The sequence below is a fragment of the Sus scrofa genome, chromosome 14 (assembly GCF_000003025.6).
Source record: "Sus scrofa isolate TJ Tabasco breed Duroc chromosome 14, Sscrofa11.1, whole genome shotgun sequence".
Classification (NCBI taxonomy): domain Eukaryota; kingdom Metazoa; phylum Chordata; class Mammalia; order Artiodactyla; family Suidae; genus Sus; species Sus scrofa.
Window position 1 is genome coordinate 118,228,702 of NC_010456.5, and position 17,087 is coordinate 118,245,788.

At 38.5% G+C, this 17,087-nt stretch overlaps 1 long non-coding RNA gene across 1 annotated transcript in view; it reads right to left on the reverse strand.

Moving 5' to 3' along the window:
- Positions 1,683 to 17,087, reverse strand: part of LOC106506120 — a 348,395-nt gene continuing 332,990 nt past the window's right edge. Inside the window, exon 4 of the long non-coding RNA XR_002338525.1 lies at positions 1,683 to 4,385. This is a non-coding gene — a long non-coding RNA (uncharacterized LOC106506120). The remainder of the gene's footprint in view (positions 4,386 to 17,087) is intronic.

Sequence of the window (17,087 nt, forward strand, 5' to 3'; positions counted from 1 at the left end):
CAAACTTATATCCACTTAAAAACCTACAAATAATAAGTCCTTTATTTAATAACATTGTTCATAATGCACTTATGAATAGAATACTTTCTAATGGTTACATCTGTTTCTTTGAGTGAATTATTTTTAACTAACTTCAAATTGGTTTTATGTATTTTTTTTTCTGCAAAAACACCTGATTTTTAAAGTTCTTCCCTGCTAAGGAATGAAAATGTACATGAAGCCTCTATAAATTTGTTTTCTTCCTCATATTTAATGATGAATCAATCACTTCTACAATAAAAAGCATGACCACAAAATAAAACAAAAAACAAAAACAAAAACAAAACACCTACAAATAGATGTTTATAGCAGTTTTATTCATAATTTCCCAAGCTTGGAAGCTATCAAGATGTCCTTTAGCAAATGAATGGAGACATAAACTGTCGGACATACTGACAATGAAACAGTAGTCAGTGCTAAAAAAGAAACAAAGGATCAAGTCATGAAAAGACCTGGAGAAAACTTAAATGCATATTAATAATTGAACTAAGCCAACCTAAAAAGCCTCCTTACCATAATACTCCAACTTAATGGCATTCTGGAAGAGACAAAAAAGAATATATATATATACAAAATATATATATATATAAAAATATATATATATTCATATATATATATGTGGGTTACATTGCTGAACAGCAGAAATTGTCACAACATTGTAAATCAATTATATAAAAATAAAAAATTAAGTGGCTGTTGGGAAAGGGAGGAAAAGAATAATAGGCAGAGCCCAGAGGATTTTTAGGGCTGTGAAAACACTCTGTATGGGAGTTCCCACTGTGGCTCAGTGGTTAACGAACCTGACTAGGATCCATGAGGATGCAGGTTCAATCCCTGGCCTCGCTCAGTGGGTTAAGGATCCAGCATTGCCATGAGCTGTGGTGTAGGTCACAGCTGCGGCTCGGATCTGGTGTTGCTGTGGCTCTGGCGTAGGCTGGTGGCTACAGATCCAATTGAATCCTTAGCCTGGGAACCTCCACATGCTGCAGGTGTGGCCCTAGAAAAGACAGAAAGACAAAAACAAACAAACAAACGAAAAAAACAAAAAAAAACTGTATGATACTATAATGATGGTAACTTGAACATATGTACAACAAAGATCACAAAATGTACAACACCAAGAGAGAACCATAATGTAAACTATGGACTTTAGGTGATTATGATGTGTCTCTGTTGGTTCATCATCATCATTTTCTGGGAAATCGCTATACTTGCTTTTCAGTGTTGCCGTGAAATTAAAACTGCTTTTAAAAATAAAGCCTTTTCCAAGCCCACAGATTCCTTTTCCGTGGAAAGGTTTATTTGAGCCGTTTACTAGATTCCACAGACTTGTGGTTGCCAAGGGGGAGGGAGAGGGAGTGGGATAGACTGGAAACCTGGGGTTAATAGATGCAAACTATTGGAATGGATAAGCAATGTGGTTACCAAGGGGGAGGGGGAGGGAATGGGATGGACTGGGAATCAGGTTAATAGATGCATCCTTTGGAATGGATAAGCAATGAGATCCTGCTGTATAGCACTGGGAACTGTATCTAGTCACTTATGATGGAGCATGATGGAGGATAATGTGGGAAAAAGAAAGTATATATGTATGTGTGACTGGGTCACTTTACTGTATAGTAGAAAATTGACAGAACATTGTAAACTGGCTACAATGAAAAAATAAAAATCATTTTAAAAAATAGAAAGAAAGGCTTTTAAATAAAGTTATCTATGTAGGTGAACAGTGAAAATTCAGTTCTTCCCTGACAGGTGGAAATAGGACAAGATATGGAAGGAATCTAGGTGATCGAAATCTGTCTAGCAGAAGTGAAAGGGAAAGAGAAAACCATTCTTCGCAGTTTCTCAGTTAACTAGCAGATAGTCCTATTAAACGAATGATTTATTGACTAGTTGACTTAAAACCAGGAATCTTTCCACTGTAAATATCATGCTTACAACCCACCATCACATGCAAGAATATCTCTTACTCCAAATTTGCCTTAATTCCCTAGAATTAAAAAGTTCTAAAATCACATGCTACTGAAAAGTGGTAACCCACCCATCAATATTTTCCAAAACTTATCAGAAGTCCCCCAGTGAACAGCAATTTCTTTGTACAATAACTGCTATACCATTCACGGCTCTGGAACTTGCTGTTGCTACTCTGAGGTTTACATTTTGGAAGGCAAGACCAGTTATATTCAGGTGATTTTAAAAATGTAATTTAGAGGGTGTTCTTTCCAATCTAGCTTCTATTTCTCGAAATCTTTCAAGATCATGTTTCCCTAATTGTTTCAGTAACAAAGATAACTTCTTAGTAGGTCTCTCTGAAATAATGAACCTGTTATCAATGATTTCCATTAATAACTGGACTTTTATTCTTGACTAGGGTGTTTGTTCTTCTTCCACTATAATGTGATTAACTGAAAGTATGACCATGTGCATGAAAATCTGGTTTATAGACACAGGATCACATGATGTTACAAAGTAACTCTGACAAGTATTGGTCACGATCTGACCATAGATGGCTACGGTTTGGTCTACACAAATTTAGACAACACAATATTTAGAATTATTTTCCAATAACTTATATAAGCATTTCAATTTAGGACACAAAACTCTGGACTTGTGTCTTCTCATGAAAAATTTGAGGGCATAGGGACATTGACCTTACATGCCTCCCTGGCAACAATCAGCAAGAATTAAGTCATTCATCACCTTTAGTGTGTATCCTCCAGTTTGTTACTTTCTGCATTTCTATTTTTCCCTCAAAACTGAGTTCCAGTGAGAGTTGTGTTTTTTGTTGCAGCTGGCTTAATTTTTCCACAAATGTGAAAAGTGAATTATTCAGTAGACACATGCTTACCAGGTGTTGGTAAATTGAGCTAGTACAAGAGAGTTACATGCTTCAATTAAAAAAAACAACAACAACAAAACAAGACAGAAAAGTGGGCAATAAAAAGAGGAAGATCACAGAAATCTATGGAAATAAAGACAACTGCATGTTTACTATGCAAATTAAGTGTAAATATATAAGAATAACAATTATACCAAGCCTACTTCACCAGTTTATATTTCTATATTAATCAGGAGCCAGTGAGGAATTAGAAATTATATAACTACAGGAAGCGGTTGCCACCTCTGGAAGGGGCTAGAAGAAAAACAGGGCAGAAATTGCAGTTGTTAAATTTGAAGGTCTGTGGGAGGGCCTCTGCAGAGATGAAATCAGCCTTTGAGAAGGAACCCTCTGAGGCTGCAACCTGGACTTGAGCAGAATGGGGCAATGGTTTGCGTGGGTGTTTTTAAAAAGGTATGATGAGACAATCTGCAAAGTCTGACAATCTGCAAACTGGAATTAACTGCTAGTTCTGGAATGTACTGTGGTTACTGAAGTGGAGATATTATGCTGACAGTGATAAAAACAGAAATGCAGAAGTAGGAACAGAATGAAAACAGGAATTGAAATAAAAGAGGAAAAAGAAGCAAACTGAAAAAGAGTAAATTCTTTCCGCCTCCAACCTCCTGGTCTCTCTCAAGTGCCTCTGTAGGCACAATTTACAGGGCGTTGTTAAGCCAAAATGTGGTATTCAGAAACTAATGTTACAAAATAGTGTAAAGAAAGGTGGGTTGGAATTTGAGAATCAATGACGTACAGTTAGTACAACTCATAACTGGTCCTTTAAAGACTAGAATGTGTGACCTTTGTCTGAAAGATGTAATTTAAATGGTATTATAAAAACCTTCATATTTTATATATACATTACGGTCTATGACATCCTTCCACAATTGTTTTTGTTGATTTAGCTCATGCAATTTCACAATTAGAAAGATAGGAACGATGGATATGGTTATCTCAATTTTCCACATGGAGAAAAGTAAGGTAAATAGTAGGCCATTGATATGCCAAAGTCGTATGTGTCATAAAGTCAGAATTAGAGTCAAGACACCCTGTCTACCAGCTCATTGTACAATCTCTACAGCAGGTGGCTTCCATAAATCCACAGTAACTGGACTCCTAAAATTAATGAAGTCCACAAATCCCACTGCCTTGAGAAAAGAACTCCAGTGTTGGCATGGCTCATTGTCTCAGGTCAGATATGAAACTCATTTGTTTGTTGACTGATTTTATTAAGATTCTAAAGAAGAAGAGGAAAAGAAAATGTGCCTCCAGTTGAAGGTATTGGGATATGTGAGGGCAACTGAATCTAATGTTTCCTGGAACACCAATTTTATGTCTTTAAAAAACCCGGAAGGAATACAACTTAGCTTATTACCTTAAAAGAGCCATGTCTTGGTTTACAGAATTTCTTCCAGTGCCAGTGAAGAGCATGGCTTTGAGAGGACTGGTGATATTTTTGTAGCATCTGCAAAGGGTGAATTTAGGTGAATTAGAAAAAAAATAAAAAGGACATCCCTTCCTTAAGAAACTTTATTGCCATCTGCCGGGAAATTGTAATAATAGCTGCAAAAAATCTAAGAGAACAGAAAGTTGAGAGTCATCCTCCTAACTTGAGCTGTGTACAACTTAAACAACACTAAGTGGTAGCTTGCGTTTTCTCAGATACTAGTTCCATAGCCTCCTAAAGAGTTTTATATGGGGAAATGGGTGATGGATGGTTATGTTTATCTAGCGTGCTTCGTTTCAATTGTTATACTTGCCATATCCTTTAATAAACTCATGGGCTTTATGGATTTCTAAACAGGAGGATAATAGCATTTCCCAGATTTCTAGGCCCAACAGATGAGGGGGCAGGAGGAGAACAGAATCTTTTCTTCAGGGACCAATTCCAGAGAAAACATTCTGTGAAACACATCTTGAACAACATTTATCTGAAGAAATAACACCCCTCATCTCCTCCTATATATATATATATATAGATCCTTTATGTACATATAGATCCTTTATATATATATATAGGATATATATAGATCCATATAGTTATCTCTCCATATATATATCCTTTATATATGCATCCTTTTATACATATATATCCTTTATGTATATATCCATATATATATGTAATTTATATATATGCATGTAATTTCATGTGTCAATCCTTTCACTTTCTGATCTTTCTGAAAAAATGAATTTATTAACCTTAGAAGAAATATTGGGGATAATCTAACATCATTCAGGTTGTTTCAAACAGGAGGGATGTGTACTGAACTGGAATCGGGGGAGTAAGGGTCCATCTACTTGAGTGTTTCTTTCTCGTGGGTGTTGAATACATGTCCCAGAGCATGTCCTTATGACCAGATCTTTTTGTTCTTCTGTCCTCCTCCCTACAATACAGTAAACCTCCCCTTCCCAGTCTCTTCACTCACTTATGAGCTGGCAGGCACGTTTAAATTAAGTTCTGAGATGAAAAGCCATAAGTGATTTTCCAATCCAGTTCTACCAGCAATAGAATGAGTGCATCTTGACTTAATCTCCGTTAGATTCTTGTTTTTGATTGTCTGTTACCAAGTCACTGGCACTGAGATGGTGATTATAAGATTAGCACACCTAAAATCTCAAGAGGATCTGTTGGGTTTCAATCTCACTATGACTATAAAATACTTTTTTTTTACCTAAGGAATGTCCTGGGCTTTCTAGTAAAGTCATTAGCTCCCTTATCACTGAAGAGATAACAAAAATAACCAGACCAGTGCTTGTCAAGTACCCTGGAGAGAAGTTTCAAACTTTGGATTTTGAACTAGATGACATTTAAGGTTGTGTACAATTCCAAGAATCATTTTTTTTTTTTTGGCAGATAAATTCCACTGAACTTTTAACTCTGGAAGTTCCAAATAAATGTAATCATAATAGTCAGGATCACACAGTGCTTAAGATAATGAGCTTAGAATCAGATAGTCTTGTCTTTGGACTTCAGTTCCACCACATAGTTTCTTTGAAGCCTTAAGAAAGTTAATTTCTGTGACTCACACCATCCTAGCCTATGAAATGGGAACACTGACAATATTACTACACAGAAAGGTTTTATGAATTAAATGTAATAATCAAAGATACATAGCCCAGTGCCTACCATATCAAAAGCACTCAACGGATATTAGCTGTTATTATCATTGCCATTTTTATTGAATGTAATTACAAGTAGAAGGGCCAATAAACAATTTCTCCAGCAAAAAAAAAAAAAAAAAAAAAAAAGAACAAGAAAAAGTAAGTAAACAAAACCGAAGCAATATGCTTTAACTATCTAACATCAGTCATAAATCTTTTCTTGGTTTGGAACATAGAGATTTGGGAAAAGATTGTCACCTTAGCTTTATCTGTTCGTACTCTCCACTCACATTTGTAACCTGTACTCTACCCTGAATTCCTTCTTCCGCAAATCTATAAAGCCCTCTCCAAGCACCATTTTCTATGGCTCAAATGAGTTATGAAAATTGTACCTAATACATATCAACCATTAGCCATCTATTCCTTCAACAACTTATTTATTAAGATCTATGTTACAAGCAGTGGGTTAGGCATTAAAGACCAACTGGAAAATACAGTAGGTTTGGTCCCTGTCATTGTGTAGTGCTGCTCACACTAGGAGTGGTGGTAACGGGGGTGACAATATACAGGCATCTCTCTCTCTCTCTTTTTCTCTCTGATATTCAGCAAAAGTGGAAACTTCCCTTTGCAATATGACTTTGCAGTGCCTATCAATAAGACCTAGAGTGTCTTACTCCACAGTTAATCTAGGTTTGCCCATGTTACCAGGTTTGGTCCATGGAATAGGAGAAAAATGTGTCTAACACAGAGGTATGCAAACTAGTTGCCAGTGAGCCTTGCCGTCTCTTGCTGCTATTGGGAGCCCTGCAATATAGGTTTACAGAATTCAGAACAGTATTTGCTTTTTTGAGTGGAAGTGTATTGACTAGGAAGTGGCACTAGAGAGCCTTCTGAAAATAGTCTATATCTTTGGGTGGCCATTGCACAAATGTGTGCATAAGCAAAAATTCATTGAGTAGAAATACTAAGTATTTACTCTAATATATATTGTCCTTACTCTATGTACACATCTATGGACACGTGTGTACACATGCACACACACACACATATGTGTGTGCACATAACTAAAAGGGAATTGTCCATGAGTTATTGAAAAAAAAGGGAGTTCCCATTGTGGCTCAGTGTGGTAAAAGCCTGACAGAGCATTCATGAGGATGTAGGTGTGATCCCTGGCCTAGCTCAGTGGGTTAAAGATCCAGTGTTGCTGTAAGCTGTGGCATTAAGTCATGGTTTGGGGGGTTAGATCATGTGTTGCTATGGCTGTAGCACAGGCCTGCAGCTGCAGCTCTGATTCACCCCCTAGCCTGAATACTTTCATATGCTGCAGGTGTGGCCTTAAAAAAAAAAGTTGGGTGAATCACAGAAACTAGATGTAATAATGGTTTCTATGTGTGTTGAATATGGTCAAAAGATGAAGATGAAAACTATAGTTTGTATTAGATCAACTAATATGGAAGTTGTTGATATACTTGATGAGAGCAAGCAGTTTTTGTGGAAATAGAGAGAATTCCCATTTTATAGGAGGTCTAATGGTGAATAAGAGCTGAGAAATTTGAGATGGTATCATGTTTAAAAGACTGTTTTGAAAATTTTATTAAGAATAACACAGAAATTAATTAGTATTAGCAACGACAATTAATCCAAGAGGGAGTTTTTTTTTTTTTTTTTAGATTGGGAGATACTAACATATGCTTATGTATTGATAAGATTTAGGAGAAAAGAAGAATTTGAGATGCAAAAGAGAGGGAGGATAAATGAAGGGGAAGCGTTTTTCTTAAAGTTTAGAGTTTGGAGAGAACTTGCCTTTACATTGTATTATTATTAGCTATCTACTCTATTAGTAGGAATTTAATACATGTAGTATATGTTATATCATTTTTATTACTCCTGATGTACACCTCGTGGCTGGGGGATTTAGACCCAGTTTACTCCTAACTGTCAGGGAAGCCTCTTAAATCCATGACATAACTACCAACTTTAGTTTCTTTTTTCGTTTTGGATACTATGAGTAACATGCAGCCACAGTTTTCTCATAAATGCCATAAAAGATTACAGACAGAAAATAGGCTAAAGAGCTCCCCCCGGAAATCTAAGATTTATAGTCGAGTTTTCCTAGGGTAGAATTGCCTTTAAAATTCACCAAAAGGCTCTTGTGGCTCCTCAAGTTTTAATCTCTCACTTTCATTCCCACAAAACAAGTACATTTCCTCTTTCCCCTGTAAAATTGTCTTGTCACTTGTGACATTAATGCAGAGAGGAAATCTGTTCAAGGCAGTCTTTGCTTCTCTTGATCTTGAGGCATGCCTCAGCTCAGGCATCCTCAAGTACAAACAGAGATAAAGGGAAAAGAGAGCATGGGCTTGGCTCTCTGGATCTCAAGGAGGGATGGGGAGAGAGCCATGAAGGGTATTGACCCAAATGCCTATCATCTCTTTTCATTTCATACTGCTTTCTCTGACCTCCATCAAAGAATATTAAAAGAGAAGGGACTTTAGAGCTCAATTAATCCACCCTCCATTCTTTTACAGATGAAGGAACAAAGAGGTGAGGTGATTTGCCTAGAGCCTCAGCTAGTTATTGACACAGGAATTCTCAGTCTTTTCCATGCCTTGTTAATTATTCACTGGAAAGGTTGCTTCAAGAGGCTGGGCTGTGATGAAATGCAAGTAACTTAAATGAATGGTTCCCAAATCTGGGCAATCATCAGACTTGGTTATAAATCTTTTTTTTTTTTTTTTTTTAAACTGCAGAGTGCCAAATCCCATTCCGCACGTTATGATATCTGAATCTATGCTAGTGTTCTTGTTCTGAAATCCGTAATGAGGCAGGAAAACGTTAACACAGCAAGCCTAATCTTTAGAAGAATCTGCTTGCATGACTAGCCTTTAACTGGGTACTTGGATTTTGTAAAATTCTCCAAATGATAAGAATAATTTGGGAAGTTCCCTTAAGGGCAAGTGAGTTAAGGATCCAGTGTGGCCCCAGTTGTGGCACAGGTCGCAAATGTGGTCTGAGTTCAATCCCTGGCCTGGGAAATTTCACATGCCATGGGTATGGTGAAGAAAAAAAAATACATATATGTATATGAGCCTGCCTGGTGCCCCAATTATGATCTCTCAGTTTTCTTCTAGGAGTCTGACAGTTATGGCTGGCTACTGTGCCTAGATAACCAGTCCTGAATAAAATTTCTGGGCTCTGAGTTTCAAATGGGCTTACCTGGGCAGGAGAATTGGTGCACCCTGCTCTGGGTGCACTTTAGGGAGAGCAAAAGAGGTCTATACATGGATTTAGGCACTAGACACTGCTTGATATATATTTTTTGATCTGGTTGTGTATTCTTACTATGTGACTGCAGTAAATCTTGGCCTTGAGTAAAATTATATGCGAAGTCCTTTGAGTCCATGGTACTTTTGGTCGTTGGGCTGCTGAAACAAACTGTGTCAAAAGTGGTTACACAAGCAGTGACCCAAATGTTGACAAAGAAATATAAAACCATCTTGTGTGTCTTATGAGCAGCCGTGTTGGAAACCTCTGGAACAGACCATAAGGTTTGAAAGTGATGAGGAGGTACCATTTACCCCAAACTTGATTTTACATAAAAATATATAACAGTAGGAGAAATCAAGGAGATGTTCTCAGGTTTTTTTTTTTTTTTTTTTAACTTTTTAGGGCCACACCTGCAGCATATGGAAGTTACCAGGCTAGGGGTCGAACTGGAACCACAGCTACCAGCCTACACCACAGCCACAGCAATATGGGATCTGAGCCGCACCTACAGCCTACACCACTGCTTGTGGCAATGCCAGATCCCCAACCCTCTGAGTGAGGCCGGGGATTGAACATGCATCCTCATGGATACTAGCCAGGTTCTTAACCTGCTGAATCACAAATGGGAACTCTCAGGTTGATATTTTATACACATCTCAAACTTAATTGTCAAAAGTAAAATTTTGATTTTTTATCCCAAATCATTGTGCTGATATCCTTTCTTTTAGTAAATGGCAATTAGTTTTCCATTTTTAATTTTCTCAGACTCAAAACGTTAAAGTCACTCTTAATTGCCCCCTTTTCTCACATCACGTGTAAATCAAGATTATCACAGAAACCAATCTCAAAATATATATCACATAATGCAAAGACTTCATCATAACCTCTACCACTCTTAAATTACTCTCTCTTGCCTACAGTACTGCACTGCTGTCACACTGATTTCCTTCTGCCTACCCATTCCATGGTCACCCTATTTACTCAGTAATAACCCACTCAATCATTGAGTCCTGTATATTACATCTTTCCTCATAATCTGTTTTTTTTTTTTTTTTTTTTGTCGTCTTTTTAGAGCCTTACTCATGGCATGTGGAGGTTCCCAGGGGAAGGGATGAATCAGAGCTGTAGTTGCCGGCCTATGCCACAGCCACAGCAATGCAGGATACAAGCTATGTCTGTGACCTACATCACAGCTCACGGCAACACCGGATCCTTAACCCACTGAGCGAGGCTGGGGATCAAACCTGCATCCTCTTGGATACTAGTATGGTTCATTAACCACTGACCATGATGGGAACTTCCCCTCATAAACTATTAATGGTATCCCTTCTCAGAATAAAATCCAAAGTCCTTATCATGGCCTACAGGTCTCTTTATAATCTGGCTGCAACTACTGCTCTAATTTCTTACATCTCTTCAGCACACCCTCCGTTCCAGCTCAGTTTTCCTTCTTGCAGTCTCAATCCCACCATACACACCCCCATGTTCGTGAAATTGCTTTTCCCTCTGCCACTTTTCTCTCAAATATTGGTCTGGATCATGTCATACCTTCTGCAGGTTTTAGCCCTAATGTCACCTTATTAAAGAATCTTTTCCTGAGCAACCTAAGTAAAATAGCACCCCTCGTTCCTTGCCCTTCTCTGTTGCCTTATTGAGCTTGCTTTTTCTTCACAGTGCTTCTGAAGCCTGGAATGAGTACATATGCATTTGTATATTTGATTATTGACTTCTTTCTCCTAGAATAATATAATGTAAGCTCCATGAGATGACACTTGGTTCTGTTCCTGCTCTGGAGACAGAACCTCACAGCGTTTAGGACAGCCACTGACGTAGATGAGGTGGCAGAAAATAGGCTGAAGGAAGGAATGGATAAAGCGGGGACTGAGCTGAGATATGGAGGGTGAGAAGAATCTTGCAGGAAATGGGGATGGTAATAGGAGACCTTTCTGAAACAAGCCTCAGGTAAAATGAGGACCAAAAGAAGGACACAGGAAACTGTTTCAGAGAGCAGGGGACAAAGCAGCTAAGGCAGTGACGTACGCTACAGTGGTAGCACACAAGTCCAGCTCTCCTTCCTTTTCCCTCCCTCTGTTATTCTTAGAATCATAAAGATTTCCTCAGTTCTCGGTTCCAAGCTCTGAGCTGTCACAGCAGACTGACACAAAGGACATGGGACAGCTCCTTCTAGCTTGGTCTTGCTTGGGGGCCTTTGGTAAGTCTGTGAACCTCTCTTTTCCAGGCTGCATCCATTGAGAAGCTGGATTACAGGGCTACTCCTCTGGGATCCTGCAAAGCTACAATGATTAATGCCAGGCACGGCCTTTAACCTAACCTTTCAGAGGAAAACAGAAGAACGTGCCTTTCTTCCTTTCCCTTTCTTAATTTTTAAAAATAGGCCTCTGAATTCCAAATAAGCCAACACTACATCGAAAACTTGCAAGTGGTTAAAAAAAAAAAATCTTGGGCACAGGACACAAAAACTTCTTAGAAACTGAAACATTTGTATGAAGAAAGAAAAGCACTATGCATTTTAAAAGCAGAATCATATGAAATAGATATCTATTTCTAGATATCTCTCTGTGTGTTTCATGCATTTTCTTTTTTCTCCTGCTGCTTAAGGGGATAATAGGACAAGTGACATTTCTATTACATATAAAAATTATTTGTTTTATCCATGTTCTGGATATATTTGCCAGCTGGCCTATTATGGCTAGAAGGGAACTATGATGAAAAAGGAAATTCCACTCAGGATATTTGGGTATTGCATGTTTTATAAGGAAGATGTATGTATAATTATGGAAAGGGTATTTGGAGTAAAATGGTGGAAGCAGGTATAAAAGCAGATGTGTTTTATGTCACTTTTCCTTTTACCCTAGCTATGACAAAAGCTAAACTGGATTAGAAATATTCTATTTAGATACAATTATTTTTCAGGAATTTGAAGTGAGAATAGGTTTTTATGGCATCTTGCCATATGACCAACAACAAAAACTCATTTACAAGAACCTCCTGCATTTTATGGAATCCCAGGGTCAACTAAGAACTGGAGAGCAATATACAGAAATAGTTAAAAATGTGGGTTCTGAAGTTAGACCATCTGGAATCAACACTCAATTTCACCATCTTACGAGATGTGCACTTTAGCCAAATTCTCTCTTCCTTTGTTTTGTCAAAGGTTGAATTATTGCAATTATGTGATCAGATAATCCCCGCAGAACATGTAGAACAGTGATTGTCAAATAATGAATGACCAATAAATGAGCCCTATCATTAGTAACTATATGAGACACTAATTCTGTGCTAAATCAATCACAATGCCAGGAAAGATTATTCTCCTTTTAAATTTAAAGGTATTGTTCAACAAAGATTTATCAAAAACTTAATATGTGCTACATGCCAATCTGTATGAGGTAGGTGACAAAAAATAAAAATGACCTTTCTTTCTCTTAAGGAGGAGGCAGTATGAATAGGACAGTAAGACGTGCGTATATGTTAATCAATCGAAAGAACTCTATGATCAATTGCCAAACAAACTGCATAAAAAACACTTGCTTAAAATTCAAAAGAAAGATTAGTATGTGCTATGGAGGGATCACATATGGGAAAAAACGTAATTTATACCTCACAAGGTGAATACATTTGGCCTGGATGAAAGGGAGGGGAAAGACATTCCAAACCTAGGAATGAACTGACCAGGATGTGGCATTTGGAGATACAGATGTCTTTAAGTGTTAGTAAATAAATCCTGTTGGGTGGGACAGATTCCTCTTGCTTAAATGAATAGAGAATAAGGTTAGCATTATAGGTTAATGTGGGAATTGGGGCCTGGAGACCTGTTGAGCACAGGCAAAGAATTTTTCCATCAAAGGAAAGACCTGCCTAAGATAGTGGGGAGATCCTTAATACAGAAGTCATGACAGGAGAGCCTCAACTTGGATGGGAGAGGGATAGGTGACGTCTAACATTTTTCTCAAGTTCAGATTCTATGGCTTTGCTGTGGAAACCCCACCAATATGGGCATGTTGGTTTGAAAAAGAACTTCTGAAGCCTCCCTTTTCATTCATTCCGTGGGTATATTACCTCTCCCTGTCTAGAGGGGCTCACACAGAGCAGACAACATAGGTAGTGTAGGGACTGTTTTCACTCTTTAGTAGCTGCCTCACTTTGATAGCTTACAGCTGTCAAAGATTCGAGGGATTAATTTCTATAAAATTGCCTTCTACACTGTCATGGACAGTGTCAATGCAAGATTAAAGGCAGTTGTTTAAATTTGATATTTTAAACTCACAATAAGTTCTGGGAACAAGGCAGTAAACAAAGCTAGACTTTGTGAACTGAAGTTTGGCACTTGCCATCAGCCTCTACATGGATTAAATTATAAGCCACTGCAACTGCTGACCCTCAGCATCCTTTGAGCAGAGCTCATGGTCAAAGTCAGGAGTGAGGCACTCTGTGCTCTGGGAAAATTGGAAGAACAGGTCTTCAGATAGTCAGATATTTTAGGAGATTTTCTGAGCCTAATTCTTGCATCTCCTCATATCTACAAAAACACAAAAACCCTTCATGTTGATGTCTGCTTCTTGTGACTATCAGTAACCCTTCAGGAGATCAGCAACAAACTTTTTTAAAATGTGTGTATGCCTCATGCACCTCCACCTCACCTTTATCATATACTGATAGTTCCCCTTTTCCTCTGTGGGTGGTATTTCAGGGCTCTCTGAAATACTGCCACCTGGTTTGTAGTTAAAGATAAAACAAAGAATGTCACTGTCATCTGTGAATGCAGTCACCTGCAACGGTGAGAGCAGGTGAGTCCTGGAGACTGTGAAAACTCAGGATACTGGCCCTGATAGAGAAGGTGCATATCAAAGGAATGATTTCAGTGAGCCCAGGCCTCTTTTGTTCCTGCTACCTGCCCTTTGTTGAAAAAACTCCTATATATCCTAGCTCCCCCCTCACTGCCTTGGAGTGGTTTCTCAGGGCTACCAGAGATGCTGTCTCCCAGGCTTAAGTTCTAATTTTGCCCCAAATAAAACTTAACTCTTAACTCTCAGGTTGTGCATTTGTTTAAGTCAACAACTTCAAACTCCTGTATACTTCCTTTCCATTCCAGCTCACACACATCATCACTTCTGTTTGCATGTGAACCCTCACTGCCTTTTCATCTTCTTTAGTGGGAAATACTGTGTAAGTGAAGGACATATGTATTTGCCTCCTCCTCCCCCCAAATTCTCCAAGAAGTGGGCATTATTGTGTCCTCATTTCTCAGATGAAGAAAGTGGTACTGAGCTAAGGCAGGTAGCTGTCAAAGCCCAGGGTCATAGTCTTTAATGGGCAAAGTCAGGCCTTGAATCTAGTTCATCTCTGCTGGATGCTGAAGTCTGGCTATGAAGTTTTGCTATAGGCTTCCCTGGCTGCACCGCAGAGACCCTGCAGCCAGGGGCCTGCCATCCACCTGCTGCTCCTTGAGAGGTGGGCTTGAGGCTACCCAGGACACTTCACTGTGGCTATCTTCCTTCCATCAGCTTTGCCTTTGTGCTGCCTAAATATTCTTTACTCTCCTTTTTCAGTCAACTGTGTTCCTTTCAAAACTCACATGTTCTCTTCCCAGTGACAGGTCAAATACAGTTATAAAAAGGAACTTTCTTGAATAAATGGCCATATAGTGAGGCACTGGAAAGAGCAGCGATGGGCCTCTCTGGAGAGTAGCTTTCAGTTTTGACTCAGGCACTCACTTGTTAAATTTCAACATCCAGTTTAACTCTTTGTGCCTCAGTTTCTTCATCTATAAAAGAAGAGCGAACTGCCTGCCTTCTTTATTCATTAGGGCTGCAGTGAGGATGAGGTCAGTCATTTACATGGAGAGAAAGCACTAAACAAGTGGAAAGGGCTGTTACTTGACAGGGAGCTTTGCTGGAGAGAAGCAATCGGATTAACAGTAGCTGAGTTCACATCCTAAGTGATGCCACTCACTGTTAGAGTGAGTTTGGGTATGTTGCTTCAAGACCCCGAGTTTCCCTTTTCTAATCTGAAAAATGGGGGCACAGGGTTTCTCATAGGATTTTGGTGAAGATGAATTAGTTTGCTTAGAACTTAGTTGTTTATACATCATTCTAATATTTACCATAATAACAATAATAATAATTATCATTATTACTTTGGCCATGCCCACAGCATGGGAAAGTTCCCTGGTCACGGACGGAACCCAAGCCACAGCTGTAACCAGCGCCACAGCAGTGATGATGCCAGATCCTTAACCTGCTGAGCCACCAGAGAACTCCCATAATTGATTACTGGTAGGAAATAAAGTATTTATAAAATTCAAATAAACATACATAAAGATTAGAGATGAGTAAGTTTTATTGAAAGGACTTCATGCTGCTGGGGATCTTCTGGAGCTGTCAAAGAAACCTGTATAAATATGTGGCAGCCCAGTCTAAAAGGTTAGGCACACAGTCTCAGCAGGCTATAAAAAGGTCAATTGTCTGAGACAAAGACTTCCATTCAGTGATGGGGGTTTATGAAGACTTGGTTGGTCATTGACCACTACCACTAATCTTGTCTTGATATGAGCATGAGTTGGGAAGGTCCCTGATATTGCTACTGTCAAGAGGAGGCAGCACGGTGAATTTGCCTTCACCAGCCTCAGTCCCTTCCTATTCTGAGAGCAGATGCAGCTGTGCCTCACTGGGTAGGGTGAGTTAGGCTGACCAAGAATTGGAACTTCCGTAACACCTGTGGTGTCCAATTCCTTAATTTTTGGCTGCATCCCAGGCTTGCTCACTGGCTGTGATCTGGAAAGCTGCTGGCCTTCAAAAGGATAGGCTTGTTCCAAAAACCCAGATGCTAGAAATAACGATGGTAAGAAATATGTCTTTATAAAAGAAAGAAGCAGCATAAAAAAAAATGAACATGTTAACACTTGTGTTTAACATGGGGTTTGGAATCTGGTATATGGGGCATAAAATGCAGTTCCTATTCACTGTCTTTATATTTCTAGACAAATGGCATATTCTGAGTTCCAGTTTCATCGTCTGTTTAAAGGGGATAATAATGCCAGTCTTTCTGGTTTGCTGTGATTAAATATTTTTAAATGAGAAGATGTAGATAATGAGAGGAATATTGTGATGGACATATACTATATGTTCAAATATGAAAGCTATTTCTTTGACATTTTCCTCTTTTGGGAACATAGATACAAACACAAAATATTTATTGTGCTTCTGCCTGTTTGTGTCAAAAATGAAGTGCTAATCTTGGATAAGGCAGTTTGCTAGAAGTGTGGGGAATACAAAGATGTTTACTTAGTAGCCCTTTTCCTTAAATATCTTCCAAGCCAGTAAAACATAAATAAAAAAATGAGTTGCAAAAGGTTTTATACACATAGGACCTAATAAGTGGTCAAGATAGCAAGTTCTGCAGGAACTGAGATGAGGGAATGGAATGATCTTGGAACACATTTCATAAAAAATCATATTTTGTTTTACTGAGGCTTTCAATATGTCAGTTAGCCTGCTGACCCTTAAAATTGTGAGTGGCAACACTGTCCTAAGAACTGCTGGAGGTCATGTTTGAGTTGGACCTTGAAGGGTAAACAGGAAATGCATGAAGGAAGAAGATAAATTTGGATTCAGTTCCCCATGGTTTTAATTAAGTAAAGAGAAAAAAAAATTCATTTACTTTTTTCCTTCACTGGAGCTTATACTACTTAGTGATAATTCTTGTATGTTTGTCTTCACCCTCAACTCCTCTCACTGGTTATAGGAAGGTAGCTCTCTCTGGATGTTCTAACGGCATC